We start from the raw sequence: 9,785 nt of genomic DNA, 5'->3' as shown, positions 1-9,785 counted from the left end.
CCAGACTGGCCCGGCCACTGCATTGCCAGGTCCTGCAGGAAGAATTCAGTGAGTCCCCGATGGCCACGGGCGAGAGTGCCTGTCTCCCCCTCCCTCCCCCCAGCCCCAAGCAAGCAGTGCTGCTGCTCGCTGCAGAGGCACACACCGCTGATGGGGACTGGCCAGCAGTCACCGCTGTGCGGAGGCTGAGGGGTGGGGGACACAGACATAAGATGATCCCGACAGACTTCTCTGGGGCACACAAGATCCTGAAGCACTGGGCGGTCCCAGCAAAGGGCTCCCCCCAGTCACAGCAGCTTCCCACAAGGCCCAGGGCACAGGCACAGGAGGGCGGGAAGGGACACATGCCATGTCCATCTGTCCTACTCAGAGGCCCCGATTCCAAAACTGATCCACGGAGATAGCCCCTTCCACCCCCACCCACAGTCTGGAAAGAACACGTAAGCCGGTGAAACGTGAGCTGTACTCCACCCAGGGACCACGCTAAGGATAGAGGCCTCTTCCTGTTTCCTGGCAAATGCCATCCTGTTTCCTCAATAAAGTCTTCTTATACCTTTAATTGTCTCAGTGAATTCATTCACAAACCCACACACCTGCCCATGACCCCCAGAAACAGCCAATGGTGCCAGTGAGCTTGCCTTGACTGTCTTATTTTTTATCTGGAACTCTATTTTGTTGCTTTTGTTCTTTGTTTTTGGTTTGAGGGCCACACCCGGCAGTGCTCAGGGCTTAACTCCTGGCTCTGTGCTCAAGGATCACTCGTAGTGGTACTTGCAGACCATATGGGTGCCAGGGATTAAACTCAGATTGGTTGTATGCCAGGCAAGTGCCCTCCCTGCCATAATACTGCTTCCCTGGGGCTCTATTAATAAATCTATTTATTAAAAAAAAAAGATTTTGTGTGTGTGTTGGGGAACTACATTGAGCTCTGCTCAGGGCTTTCTCCTGAGGGAGAAAGATCCACTCTCAGGGATCCCTCCTGGAAGGCTCGGGGGACCACATGGGGTAATGGGGCTGGAACCCAGGTTGGCCGAGTGCAAGGCAAGTGTCCTGCCCACTGTACTATCTCTCTAGTGGGGGGGGGGCTCTATTTTAAAGAAGGAAAAGGGGCTGGAGCCCATGCTTTGCATGCAGGAAGTCTGGGTTCCATCCCTGGCACCAGATAGTGCCCTGAGCAGCAGCAGGAGTGACTCCCAAGCACAAAGTCAGGTGACAGGTATAGCCCTAAAACTGAAAAGGAAGGAAAGATAAAATGAAAGAAAGGAAGGAAAGAATGGGAGGAAGGAAAGGGAGGAAGTAGGGAGAGTAAAACAGCTTATTGGCTTAGGGAGCACATCCTAGGTCATTTCTTTCTTTTTTTTTTTCTTTTTGGGTCACACCCAGCAATGCACACTGGTTAATCCTGGACCATGCACTCAAGAATTACTCTTGGCGGTGCTTGGGGGACCATATGGGATGCTGGGAATCGAACCCGGGTCAGCCGCGTGCAAGGCAAACGCCCTACCTGCTGTGCTATCCCTCCAGCCCCAGTAGCACATCCTAGGAAGCTCAGTAAGAGGAACTTGGCAGTGGTTTGGAGCTCTGGATTCTTTTGTTTTTGCTTTTGTTCTTTTGGGTCACACCCAGCAATGCTCTGGGGTTACTCCTGGTTCTGTGCTCAGGAATTACTCCTGGCAATTCTCGGGGGACCATATGGGATGCCAGGGATCTAACCCAGGTCGGCTGCGTTCAAGGCAAATGCCCTACGTGCTGTGTTATCTCTCCAGCCCCCAGGAACTCTGGATTCTTGCACATTGCCAACCACTAACTACATGTGCAGAGAAAGGACAGAATAGAGGAAGTGGTTTCAGGTTTCCAAAAGTGGCAAATTATGGGCTGAAAGCAGTCGGTCTCCCGAAAAGAGGGTTTCCATCCTGCTGCTGGGACAGTGCTTCTCGGCCTAGCTGCACACTGGAATCCGCCTGCACAAACTTATAAGTGAGGTGCTGGGTCCCTCCCACTGCCAGTTACTCGGATGGCATTGTAGGGGTCTGGCCCTTGGTCATGGCACTGCAGATCTTAGAAAGACACTGGATCATTAATGCACTCTGGGTATCGCTAGGGAAAAAATGAGAAGGAAAGTTTGAGAACTTCTGCTCTGGGTAGCAAAGGAGAGGGAAGAAAGAGAAGATCTGCCTCTGCTGGTAACTGAATCAAGACCTCACTGAGACGCATTTCCCCAGGAAAAGTGAAGACACTGCATCAGGCCAAAAGCTTCCCATATTTGTCTCAAAAGCAAGTTAGAACCTGGATCATGGCCCTGGAGAACCTGATTGACAAAGTCCAACTTAGAATTCCCCTGGAATGAGTGTGTGTGTGTGTGTGTGTGTGTGTGTGTGTGTGTGTGTGTGTGTGTGTGTGGTTGGGGGGGCCACACTCTGTGGTGCTCAGGGATCACAGGTGGTGCTGGGGATTGAACCTGGGCTGGTGAGAATAAGCCAGTCGCCCTACACGCTGTACTATCTCTCTAGCCCAAATCTGGTTTTAGGGGGATTTCTGGGAGGTGTCTGGTTTTCCACACCTGGTAATGCTCAGGGCTTACTCTGGCTCTGTACTCAGGAATCACTTCCGGCAGGCTGAGGGGACCCTATGGAATGCTGGGGATCGAACCCGAGTCAGCCCTCCCTGCTACACTGTTGCGCAGGCCCCGTGTTTTGTCTTTGTATGCAGCTTTTCTGAGCTTCTCTGCCAGTGGAGGGTCAGGAAGCCTTGCCTAGAACCAGTCGGACTGGGCCCCTCTGCGTGGAAGGTCTGTGCCCCTCTCTTTCCACGTTCGGGACACTGTGGGTTGTCCCCCATGCACCTAGGCCTACCTTCAGGCCCCCAGGCTGAGAAGATCAGTTGTGGAGCTCCTGGAACTCAACGAGGCAGAGGTCCCAGCCATCCCTTCTCATGGCCCCAAGCAAAAAAGGCACAGTCACGGGCAGCCTCTCAGCGCTTCCCACCCTGCCATCGGGGCTGGGCTTGTCGCTGAAGCCTATGAAAAATGAACTTCCAGAACCTTCCAGGTCTCTAAGGCTACAGACACCTTGCTGTTAGAATGTGTGTGTGTGTGTGTGTGTGTGTGTGTGTGTGTGTGTGTGGCGGGGGTGGTGACTTCCAGCATCTCCGCAGGCCCCAGCACCAAACTTGGGACTAGAACACCAAGAGTCTGAGGCTCCTCCAACCCACCAGGGACTTTCCACTCAGCCCTGCTGTCAGACAACAGAGATCACACTCAAAACAGTCTCTGGCCTCACAGCTGGCTCTGAAGAGCTCGGACGCAAGGCAAAACAAAAACCAAAAATGAAAACTGTTTGAGGAAATTGGCAAGATGTTTCCAAGCCGGTCAAAATAAAGCCGCACTAGGGGCTGGGGGTGGAGAGATAGTACAGGGGTTCAGGTGCTGGTGCAGCACGCAGCTGACCAGGGTCCGATCCCTGGCCCCTCATGTGGTCCCTGGCACTTACAGGTGTGATCCCTTAGTGCAGAGCCAGGAGTAACCTCTGAGCATCACCAGGTTTGGCCCCAAAACAAAACAAAAAGATACTTGGAAAAGTCAGTAAAATTCAAGCTTAAACCCCAAGACTTTAGTCCCATGTGTCCTCCCCGATACGTCACTTCTTGACGAGATGTGGCCTGTGAGCAGCCCACCCTCGGCCACTGTCCTCTCCTGAGCCTTGCTTTCTAACCCCAGAACACTATTGCTTGATCCTAAAGGACATATCTGGGCTGGAGTGACAGTCCAGTGGGTAGGGCTCTTGCCTTGCACACAGCTGACACAGGTTCAACCCCAGGACCCCATAATGGTTCTCCCCGAGCACCACCAGAAGTGATCCATGAACCCTGTTAGGAATAAGCCCTGAGCACTGCTAAGGGATAAGCCCTGAGCACCACTGCAAGTAGCCCCCAAACCAAAAGCCAAACCAAAAAAATAAAAAATAAAAGAAAGGAAAAAGGTACCTATGGGCATATTGTTACAGTGTGGTAGCCAAAGGCATGGACTCTTTGTCAGAGCTGGGCTAAAGGTCTGCCACGGACTAGCTGTGTGATCTCCAAAAAGTCACACTACTTCTCTGAGCCTTCTTTTTTTTTTTTTAAATTTTGTCTTGGGGCTATATTCAGTAATTCTCAGTGGTTAGTCCCAGCTCTGCACTCAGGAATCATTCCTGGTGGTACTCAAGGGGCCTTACAAACCCGGTCGACAGTGTGCAAGGCAGGGCCCTACATGCCGTACTGTGACTACAGTCCTGAGCCTTTGTCATCTGTGAACTATTGGAGGCTCCTCGTTGGGATGACTCAATGGCTTCGCTGGAAGTTCGGGGCTTATTTATACCTGTTTCTGGCTGCCTTGTTCTTCTACCTTCTCATGCTTTCCCGCTTGTGTGCCATTGGAGAGCACTGCTGTAATGATGCTACCTTCTCCCTGGCCATCCTGCTCATTACTGTTATGGCTAGAATATGTCTAAGTCTTGCCCTCATCGAGTCTCCCGCGGTGCGTGTGGCACACACTGCCAGGAGGAACAGCCAGGAGTAAGCCCTGAGCACCACCCACATGCCCCCCTCCCCCAATTTAAAAACAAGACAAAACTCTTCAGGGTTTTTTTTTATTATTATTTTTCTGTTTGTTAGGTTTTTTTGGGTGACACGCCTGGTGATGCTCAGGGTTTACTTCCGGTCTGCACTCAGGAACTAATCCTGGCGGTGCTCTGAGGGACCATGGGACCATGAGTGAACCTGGTTCAGCTGCGTGCAAGGCAAGTGCCCTCCCCAGTGTACTATGGCTCCACCCCTCCTCCCCCAGCCTTTTGTTTTGTTTTGTTTTGTTTTTGGGTCATACCCGATGATGCACAGGGGTTACTCCTGGCTCATGCACTCAGAAATCACTCCTGGTGGTGCTTGGGCGACCATATGGGATGCTGGGAATCGAACCCGGGTCGGCCGCGTGCAAGGCAAATGCCCTACTCGCCGTGCTATTGCTCCAGTCCCACCCCCAGCCTTTATAATCATACTCAGAAGACCTGGGAGAACCCCACACCCCCCCTCCATCCACACACAGCCTCACACCTCCCTGGTGAGCAGGGCTGCAGGTGACGGGCGCGGAGGATTCTGAGAGCGCTGTCTTGGAGGAGGGAGGTCTTTGAGGCTAATCCTCAGGACAGCAGCTGCATCAATGGTCCCCTGAAAGGGCAGCCGCTGATGTGCTCAGAGGCCTGGTGCAGACAAGATGTTTGGAGAAGCAGCAGCCGGATCATGGGGTCTGGACATCTGTGGTAAATAAACAAGGCGTTTGCAGGGATGCAGAATGAAGCCGGCCCACCCTGGGCCTAATCTCCCTCTGTCCCTCACACCCCCTGCTTCCTCTCTGTCCCCCGGATCCATGGGAGGCCCAGTGCCCGTGGCTAAGGCCTGTCCACCTGCCCACTGGGACAGGAAGAGCCCAGCTGCTCCCAGCTGAGAGCCCGGCATGGCACTGTTTGCCCCTGTGGGAGGATGAGTCTGCCTCCATCTGGCCGACCTCGCCGCCGCCCGACAAGCTCTTTGTGGTTCCCTGGGCACGTCTCCTGGATGATCAAGAATAACCTCCTGAGATTCTGATCAAAGCTGCCAGATCTCCTTCACCAGGTGAGGGGCTGTGATTCTGGGCGTGATAATGCCCTTGGCGGATTGTCTTCCAGCTCACCCTCAGGGCGTGCTGAACCCCCACAAATGTGCCTGGTCGTGGTACGTCAGGCCACTCCCTCAGGGAGGCGGGTTGGGTTTTGCATTGCTCTTTATGTTTTGGTTTTTTTCTCAAGGCGTGCTTGGGGCTTACTCCCAACTCTGCACTCAGGAAACACTCCAGGCAGGCTTGGGGGACCACCTGGGATGCCGGGGATTGAACCCGGGTCAGTCGTGTGCTGGGCAAGTGCCCCTACGCGCTGTGCTATCCCGCCAGCCCTCCACGCATTACTCCTTTGCCAAGGGATGTTTCTATCTTGGAGGAAGACAACTGAGTAGTCTCAGGGGGCCACAACCCCAGGCCAGTGGGCACCTGAGTGCAGGCCACAGCTGGCCCCACTCTGTGCTTGACCCTGATGACCCTTGACGATGTCAAGGGCCTGAGAGACAGTATAGGACTAAGGCACTTGCCTTGCGTGTGACCACCCGGGTTCCACCCCTGACCCCACATATGTTCCCCTGAGCACCACCAGGGGGCTCAGAGCCGGGAATAGCACCCTGAGCACCTCTGGATTTGGCCCCCAAACCGAAAATACAAAAATAAAAGCCAAAGAGGATCTCGAGAAAGCAAAGCTGAACTCCGAATCGTAGGCCCAGAGAAGCTCCCAGGGAAAGCCAGAAGGAACAGTCCTTCCTTCCAGTACATTCCACCCACTTCTGCCTTAGTGCCCAGTGGCAGCAGCGCCAGGGCCCAGAGTCTAATGAGGGCGGGGAGGGGTCCAGAGCCCTCCCCCGCTGTGGGCACGCCCCCCCTTTTGGTCCCCCAGCCCTCTTGGCTCAGCCTTACTTGCAGGCAGGTTCTGTCACCCTCATGCTCTCCGGGAGACACCCACCAGGCCCTCTGAGAAGACGTGCCTGTCGCCCCACAGTGACCCCGAGCAGGCCTCACACCCCGGCCCTTCCTAAATCCTCTGCAACAAACCTTTGATTGTTTTTTTTTTTTCTCTTTGGGTTACACCCAGCAATGCTCAGGAATTACTCCTGGCGGTGCTTGGGGGACCACGTGGGATGCCGGGGATCGAACCCGAGTCGACCGCATGCAAGGCAAACACCCTACCCGCTGTACTATGGCTCAGGCCCTGCGACAAAGCTTTGTTGAAGAATTGGGAAGGAGGAGCCTGGGGTGGGGGCAGGCCCCAGCGCTGTGCCAGGAGCCACGGCCGGCCGATGTTCCCCTGGGCTTTGGCCACTTAGGGCCTCTGTCCATGGTCCTTTGTCTATCCCCCAGCACCACATATATTCCCCTGAGCACCACCAGGGGTCAGTCCTGAGCTCAGAGCCGGGAAGAGCTCCCCAGCATCTCTGGGTGTGGCGGCTAAACCCAAAACAATTAAAAACCAAAGCTTTTCTCAAAAAAGGATTTTGAGAAAAAGTAGAACTGAGCTCAGAATGGCCCAGGAAAAGCTGCCCCGGATGCAGGAAGAAACCCAGTCTGGAGGGACTGGGCCTCGGCCAGGCACCCGGGCTGGCTCTGCTCAGTCCCGCCACGAACCCATCCCATCCTGCCTCGCCCTCCTGGCAAGGGGCCTGCCTCCTGCCCACTCTCATCCAGCCTGGCCTTATAAGGCCTCCCACTGCGTCCGCTGGGAAACGGGCCGCGCGCCATCAGCCTCCACTCGCTCAAGGTTCTAACCTCAGGTTCTCTTTCTTTTCTTGCTTTCCTTTGGTCATTAAGAGAATGTTTCCAGGGGGCAGGGCGCTTGTAGGGTGGGAAGGGCATTTGCCTGGTACACAGCCAACCAGGGTTTGATCCTTGGCACCCCATAGGATCCCCCAAGCCTGCTAGGAGTGATTTCTGAGTACAGAGCCAGGATTAAGCTCTAAACACCCCCGGGTGTGGCCCCAAAACAAAACAAAACAAAAAACAAAAGAAAAGAAAATGTTTCCAGGCTGAGCCTAGATATGGGCTAGGGATTAGGAGAGGGTGGGCGGGAGGAAGTCAGGGGTTGAACGGGAGTGGCAGGACAGACGAGTCCACAGATGTTCCCAGGCACCTCCAGGGGCCCAAGGCTTGGAGCAAGGCCAGGTGGAAGGTCACGGCATTAGGCCAGGGTCACACACAGCTCATAAATCACCCATTTGGGGTCAGCCTCTAGGCGCGCCTCGGAGCTGCAGGAACTTGAGCCAGCCTGGCACCTGGCACAGGCAGCTTCTTGGGGCATGGGGGCCACACGTAGCAGCGCTTAGGGCTGACTCCTGGCCCTGCACTCAGGGGCCACTCCTGGCAGGGCGCAGGGAACAGACGGATGCCGGGATCAAGCTGTGGCTAGCTGCATGCAAGGCGCGTGCCCTGTCTGCGGGTCATCGCTCTGGCCTGGCCTCCATGGGGAAACTGCCCTGCTGCCGCCCCACCTGGGGAGGGAGAGGGGACCCTTCTTGAACGGTGACACTCACTGTGGGCTCTGCCCCAGGCACCCCGTGTGTCTCAGCCTCCCTGAGTGAGGTGCGGCCATTGCCCCTGGGATCAGAGATGGGCGCACTGACCCTCAGAAAGTGCTGGAGCTGGGGACGACCACGAGAGGTGGAGCAGAAGCTGCCAGGGGCCTGTGACACTGGACACCAGACTCAGACTCTCGTCCCCAGTGGGTGACACAAAGGGCTGGCCACTAGCCCCACATTCCCGAAAGAAGGCAGGCGGACTGGGCCTGCGCCGAGGGGCTCTGGGGACCCTTGGAGGAAGGGTGCAGCGAGGCGGCAGAGGCCAGGCCTGCGCACTCTGCTTGGCCTCGTTCCCTCTTCTGTTCTCAGGGACACTAAAGAGCGGCTTTCCTCTCAGATTCCCCTGGCCTGGGAGGCAGGGCCGCCTCCTCTGCTTCCCGTCTCAGAGGGGTCGGGCCAAGGGATTAAGATGGACAACCCCAGGGCCTTACTGTGTTCTGACACCAGAGGGCCAGGGCTGCAGGGAGCTGCAGGCCCCAAAGGTCTTGGTGGGAAGGATTTGAGGAAATTGGCCATTCCCGAAGGGCCGGAGCCACCCCACCGGCCAGGCCAGGCTTGGGGGCGGAGCGGGGGTGTCTCACCCCCTAAGCCAGGCCACTTGTAAGGAGCATTGGTGTCACCGCCCTGCAGAGAGCTAGTGGGACAGCCACCGCCGCCTCCCTGCACTCCCCTTCTGCTGGGGAGGGTGTGCCCGAGGTCAAAGGTCCTTTCATGGGGTTCGATGCATGGAGGGGGAGGGGGCAGACAGTACCCAGGCAGCCCAGGGTGGGGTGAGGGTTTTGGTGACAGACTGAGGGGCTTGGCACGCACCCACCACACTCACTACCTCCCCCCAAAGAAGGCCCAGCCCTCACGGCAGCTCTCAGGGCCCTTCTCATTCCAGTGTCAGCCTGTCTCTGAGGAGAGATTTAGAATGTGAGAGAATCTGCAAAGGACAGACACTGTGGAGGGCAAGTACCATCATCATCATCACCGAAAGAAACTGTTTTGGAGCTGGAGAGACAGTGCTGTGTTCCGGGTAGTCTAGATTGCCGCACACAGTGCTGGGAAGAACAGCCTCGAATCCCGTCACGTGACTGCCTTGTCTCCAGACAAGTCACTATCTTCCCACTCACATCCCCTGTGACTTTTTTGTGTGGGGGAGAGGCCTCACCTGGTGATGCTCAGGGGTTCCTCCTGGCTCTACGCTCAGAGATCACTCCTGGCAGGCTCGGGGTACCGTATGGGGTGCCAGGGATCGAACCTGGATCAGCTGTGTGCAAGGCAGACAGGTCCTCTCCACGGCACGATCGCCCCTGCCCCCAGAGACTTTCTTTTTCCTCCTGAAACAGGCGATTCAGATGAGCTGGCCTGTATCCCAGGGCCCTCACAAAAGGACCCTTTGCTCGGTGCTGAGAGGCCAGAGGGCAGAAGGGGTGCCCTCTCCCGGGCCTCCCCATGGCATCAGAAGAAACAGGGAGCGGCAGAGAACCCTGCTGGGATGAAGCCCAACAGGGTGCCTACCCCAGCCCGCAGGATCAGAGGGGGCCTGGGTGCTCACCGTGTGGCCGCCAGCAAGCTGGTTAATCTGCCCCCCTTTCCTGCGAGTGACAGAAACTGGAAGCAAA

Source organism: Sorex araneus, chromosome 2, assembly GCF_027595985.1.
Source record: "Sorex araneus isolate mSorAra2 chromosome 2, mSorAra2.pri, whole genome shotgun sequence".
Classification (NCBI taxonomy): Eukaryota; Metazoa; Chordata; class Mammalia; order Eulipotyphla; family Soricidae; genus Sorex; species Sorex araneus.
Note: the sequence above shows the minus strand (reverse complement) of the source record.